Below are 6,491 nucleotides of genomic sequence, written 5' to 3' on the forward strand. Positions count from 1 at the left end.
CTGGAACGTATTTATGCTAATGTATGCAGCCTAGCTGGCACAAAACGAGCAGGGAGGGGTCCCCTTCCTTGATTACCAGCGGTGAGGGTAGGGCTTTGGGATGCTGGGGTGAGGGTGACCTGGACAGACACCTCATTTAATTTAATACATTGGAGCATGCAGAAGCCGGGGAGTGGAGGCAAGGGAGAGAGATAATCAAGAGGCTGGGCCCTTATAAATGTGCTCGGAGATGACAGAAGAGATTGGATTTGGAAACGAAGAGCAAAGCCATGCGGAACACAGTTGATTGATTTCATTCAAGTGATCGTATTCACTGATGGGGAATGAGTTATTTTATTTATTTTTTTCCAAAGGAGCTGAATCTGATGAGTTTTTTCCTTCCCTTTCTTTTCTTTTTGACATTCATCAGAGGCATTTTTCATGACCTAATCCTTATTCAACAAACTTACCTGAGAAGGGTGTCCTTTCTTAGAAATAAATTAACACTAAATGTTTCTCTTTGGCTACCTTGTTATTGTTCGGTAAGTCTAGTGGAAATAAATCATCACATGTTGGTGCGGATGCAGGATTTATTTTTCTTATCATTGCAATAGCGCTGATTCTATCTTTTTCTGAATAAGATTTCAAATGGCCTCCAATAGCACTGGGGTAGAACCACATTCAATACATGACTGGTTTAAGAACAGACAATAGCTCAATAAAATGAGTACAGGCTTTAAATTTCGACCTCTATTTTATTATATTTTCAAATTACAATTATTTAGAAATCCGACTTGGACATAACTTAGATTAGTCAGTGTAAGGTGGTTGGTGCCTGTCGTGGCGGTTATCCCAGAACCCGCTGGTGGACACGAGCGGTTAGGCAGCAGACAAGTACCGACAGGCCAAGAGGTGTGCGGCATCGGCGGTCGTGGAGGCAAAAACTTGGACACGGGAGAAATTTGTGGAAGCCATACAAAACGACTTCTGGACGACTTCGAAGCAATTCCGCCGCCTCAATAAGGGGAGCAGTGCACTGTCAACACTGTGTATATTTTTCTTATCATTGCAATAACACTGATTCTATCTTTTTCTGAACCAGATTTCAAATGACCTCCAATAGCACTTGGGTAGAATCAAATTCAATACATGACTGGTTTAAGAACAGACAATAGCTCAATAAAATGAGTACAGGCTTTAAATTTCGATAATAACTTAGATTAATCAGTGTATAGTTTATCCAATACTTCTGAAAGATATTTACAAAGCTTGACTTTTTAAGATTTTATTTACAGCGCTATTTCAAAATGGAATGAAATGATTTAATTCTCATTCAAAATTCAATGTACAACACGCCATAACGACAAGATGAAACATGTTAGCAATGTATTAAAAAAACAACAAAGAAATAACATCATGAATATAAACAGTGTGTTTTTATTACTTTGTGGATGGACTTCAGGCAAAATTTAAACTCAAAAGATGTGTACGTGCATATTTTTTTAAAGGGGAACTGCACTTTTTTGGGCTGGAATTTGGCCCATCATTTACATTCTTTATGTAAAGAAGAACACAAGTATTTCTCTTTTTGTGTGTTTTAAATAGTGACAAACTTTTAGTAAGCACTGGTTAACAATGTAGGTAATGGGAATTCTATCTATTTCGTCTATTAAGCCCTCTAAAAAACTTCCAAAAACCTCCAACACCGTTTTATATACACAACTAAGCATATATGTAACGTAGTAACAGGCAAATTCATGACAACATGTAATATTTAGAATATTTTGGCGATTTTAAGCATTTATTTTCGGTGGGGGCGGGGGCATTAATTTCACGGAGCTCATAGCAACAAATGCTGCTTCTTTCAACAACACAACAACAACAAACTGCCACTAATCATGGCAGATTTTGTGAGAGCCAAATGTAACTACTTTGGGACAAATTATGATCAGATCAGAACCTTCTCTTTTGAGCCTGAATATCCAAAGGATAAGCCACAGGTTTTAGACGCTGTGTGCTGAGCAGATCCAGCTACAATATAGTAAAACACAAAGCATCATGTGTAGCACTGGTGCTAAACAAAATACTGCCATAACAAAAACGTGACAATATCCGCTCTCACTAGGATACCGACTAATGGGATGGTTGTATCTTCCAACTCAAGACTTGTGCTCACCCTTTAGGTGGTAAATTCAACGTGATCCTTACTCCTAAATTATAAAAGTGCTAAGATGAATTGAGCATCTTGCCGCCTCATTCTAGCGATGTCTTCGGGTCTAAGTTTAATTTTGAGGTTGACCAACTTCTTGGTTTATTGCCACAACAAGTGAGGCATAGCATCAACTTTTCCAACCTCAAAGGTAAGCTAACCACTCAGCTCAGTAGTTAGCTTACATCTCGCTAGTGACCGGAGGAACATTGTGAGTATATCTGATAGCAAGGCGCTGTGCTACTAAAAGTAGTACCCCTTGATTAGCTCTGAAACGATGTTGCTGATATTTGGTTAATTTGCAACTCAAGGCATATAAAGGGAGCAATGATGCCAGATTTTGGATGTTTTTTAGCGGGCTTTAAAGGTGGAACAGATGACTCCCTATTAGCTGCATCGGTAGCCGCGTCTTGCTAGCAGTTATTTGTATTATCAATTATTTAGAACACAGTCTAAAGAGAGAAAGACAAGTCTATATACTGTATATTAGAGATTGCAAATTATTATATACTGACTGTTAGTCAGTAACACTTACAGTCATACTCTTATTTCACCTTATCAATGTAATCACGAGAGCTGAGTCGGGAGCTGGTTAGACAGCTTTATTTACACACACTGAGAACGGAAGTCCAACCCAATATATATATATATACCCACCTGGCACTCCCCCTGGTGGTCACTGGGTGTAACACAGTGCAGACAAAACATAAAGCTCAATACACAACATCCCTTCCCACTTATTCAGATTCACACCCACCTAAAACCACCCCTATTAAACCTGGCATATAAAAACAGACTAGGCCATAAGCACTTACAACGTGTGTTATGTGCAAAATGATGCTTTGTGCGAATCTGCGGTGTAACAATAAAATAAATTGAAATACTCACTTAGGGGACTATTGTAAATAGGGAACTCAAACTTAAACACATACATGCTTACTGAGGCCGGGGGGTAGACTACCCCCGAACCTCGGAGTCAGTCAACGGGGATTATTCTGCCCCAAAACGTGACATGACTCCTTAACAACCCACTCCCCCACAGTTCAGAGATTAAGGCGGTCTGGAGTTCTGGTAACCCAGAGTCGATACCTCTGGCCTGGCGCTTTAACATCTGCTGTCCGTCTGAGTGACCCTCATGGCTCGGGGGCGACTGTCCCGGTTCCCAGAGCATGTCCTCTTGCCGGAGAAGGGGGAGGAGCAACCGGCTGGGCCCCAATTGTCAGTTTACTCGGCACAGCTGGTTGCTCTGGACCAGTGGGAACCAACAGCGCACGGTCACCGGCTCTCATCTGCTCTGTGTGACGTCTCCAGAGCGCGCCTGCCCCCACATCCACGGAGTAGGATACCGGTCCCTCTTGTGATGCCACCAGTCCAGGCATCCACTTCTCCTCCCCCCGTCGATAATCACGCACCAGCACGGCCTCCCCCACTGCAAACCGTCTGTCCTTAGCAACCAGGGCTTTGCGTTCTCGTTGGCCCTCCTGCGCCAGCTCCACCGTAGCCGCCACGTTCGGCTTCACAAGTTCCATGTGAGGCGCATTCCTGTAACTGAGTAGAAATGCCTCCACTCGATGTTGCAGCGTAAATGTTCCCCTAGACGCTTTCAATGAACGCTTCAGCGTCTGCTTGACCGTTCGTGGCAGGGTGAAACGGCACTGACCTTTTGTGCTTCACTCCATTTGCCCGGAGAAATGCCCCGAACTCTGCCGCTGTGAACTGTGGCCCATTGTCACTAACCAGTGTCTCTGGTACTCCGTTGCGGGCAAACATACTCCTCAGGGCCTGTACAGTCTTCTCCATCGTCGTCGTCGTTTTCATCACCTGTACTTCCGGCCACTTAGAGTACGCATCTACCACCACCAAGAACATGTGTCCTTCGAACGGCCCCACAAAGTCCACATGGATCCGTTGCCATGGGGATCCCGGCCACAGCCAGGTGTGCAGTGGGGTGAGCGCCGGGTTCTTTTGTCACGTAGAGCATGTCCTGGCCTGTTGTTCAATCTGGGCGTCTAACCCTGGCCAGCAGACATGGCTCCGTGCAATGGCCTTCATCTTGACCATACCCGGGTGCCCGGCATGTAGTTCCTTCAGAAGCTGCGGTCTCAACGCTGGAGGAACCACCACTCTACTGCCCCATAGCAAACACCCCAGGATCACCGTCAGTTCGTCTCGTCGCATGTAGAAGGGTGCCAACGCGTCATTCTGCGCAACTGTCCCAACGAACTGGCCTACCATATCTACTACCCTAGAGAGCACTGGGTCATATTTAGTTCCCTTCCTAATATCTTCACTGTCCACTGGGAGTGTCTCAAGGTGATGTACTGTCACCCTATCTACTGCATCTGGCTTTTCCCCATGCGTTACCTGCAGTGGCAAACGTGAGAGACCGTCTGCATTCACATGATCTGCTGCTTTCCTGTATTGGATTGTGTAGTTGTGTGCCGCTAACACTAGCGCCCACCGCTGCAGTCGCACGGCCGCCATAGGTGGCGTCGCCTTACTGGGACTCAATATACTTGTCAGCGGTCTGTGATCTGTGAGTGGTGTAAAATGGCACCCGTACAAATATAATCTGCTGCTTTCCTGTATTGGATTGTGTAGTTGTGTGCCGCTAACACTAACGCCCACCGCTGCAGTCGTACGGCCGCCATAGGTGGCGTCGCCTTACTGGGTCTCAATATACTTGTGTGCCGCTAACACTAACGCCCACCGCTGCAGTCGTACGGCCGCCATAGGTGGCGTCGCCTTACTGGGTCTCAATATACTTGTCAGCGGTCTGTGATCTGTGAGTAGTGTAAAAGGGCACCCATACAAATAGGCGTGGAATTTACGTACCCCAAAAATAATTCCCAGCGCCTCCCTTTCAATCTGAGCATAATTTTGCCCCGCCTTGCTCAGTGTCCTAGAGGCAAAGGCTATGGGTCTCTCCTCACCACCAGGCATCACGTGCGAAAGTACAGCGCCCACCCAATACGGCGACGCGTCGCACGCTAGCCGCAGAGGCAACCTGGGGTCATAATGCGTTAGCACGTGCCTCTGCTCTGACTGCAGGTGGTCTTTTGCTGCCTTAAAGGCTTTCTCACACTCCGGTGACCACTTCCATGCCACTCCGGTGTGCAACAGCTCATGTAAAGGGCTGAGCATGGTTGCCATGTTTTTAACAAAACACCCATAATAGTTTATCAGGCCCAAAAAAGAACGGAGCTGACTCACATTAATGGGGGCTTGGGCCTCGGCTATGGCCTTAAGCTTCTCTAGGGACTTATGTAGCCTTTTTTTTTATCAATGACATGCCCCAAATATTCTAATGAACTCTTGAAGAATTCACATTTGTCCTTATTTACTCGCAAACCGAATTTTCCCAATCGGCCCAACACTACATCTAAGTTTTTTAGGTGATCTGCATCGTTCTCCCGAGTCACCAAAATGTCGTCCAGGAAACAATGAACGTTGGGGAGGCCCTGCAACACTTGGTCCATGACTCGCTGAAAGATTGACGGCGCAGAGTTGATCCCGAAGGGAAGACGGTTATAGCAAAACATTCCCTTCTGCATGGTAATGGTCAGATATTTACGGGAGCTTTCCTGAACCGGCACCTGAAAATATGCGTTCGCCAGATCTAATTTGCTGAAACGCTGCCGCCCCGCCAGCGATGCGAAAAGATCCTCTATCCTCGGAATGGGGTAATGTTCAGCACAAAGCGCGGGATTCAATGTCACTTTAAAATCTCTGCATATATGTACTTTCCCTTTTTTTTTACAATGGGTACAATTGGAGTAGCCCATTCACTAAACTGTACTGGAGACAGTACGCCCTCCTGTTCCAAACGCTCTAATTCCTCCTCCACCTTAGGCCGAAGTGCATTTAGCACCGACCGTGCTTGGAAGAACTTCGGTTGATGCACAGGCTTAAGGGTTAACGTCACCTCAAAGCCCTTTAGTGTACCTAGACCTTCTTGGAACACCCTGGCATGGCTGTCTAGTAATGTCGCCATTGTGCGGTCTTCCTGTATGGGATTTGTGGCTCGAACAGTTTTAATTATTGTCCAATCTAACTTTACTTTTCGCAACCATTCTCGTCCAAAAAGAGATAGAGCGTCACCCTTCACCACATACAGGGGGAGACGTGCCCGTTGTTTGTTGAGATGCACGTCTACTTTTATTACCCCCAAGGGTGTCATAACCTGGCCTGTATACGATCTCAACAGTAGGTTGGTGGTACGGAGGCGTAACTGGCTAAATTTAGCATTGTACAGTTTTTCTGAAATGATTGACACTGCCGCACCTGTCTAACTCCATTTCGA

General features: G+C 45.7%; 1 pseudogene; it reads right to left on the reverse strand.

The window, feature by feature from the left end:
- Positions 1-3,781: 3,781 nt before the first annotated feature.
- On the reverse strand, positions 3,782-6,182 carry LOC133642071 (uncharacterized protein K02A2.6-like; annotated as a pseudogene).
- Positions 6,183-6,491: the final 309 nt, after the last annotated feature.

This window comes from Entelurus aequoreus, linkage group LG02 (assembly GCF_033978785.1).
Source record: "Entelurus aequoreus isolate RoL-2023_Sb linkage group LG02, RoL_Eaeq_v1.1, whole genome shotgun sequence".
Classification (NCBI taxonomy): Eukaryota; Metazoa; Chordata; class Actinopteri; order Syngnathiformes; family Syngnathidae; genus Entelurus; species Entelurus aequoreus.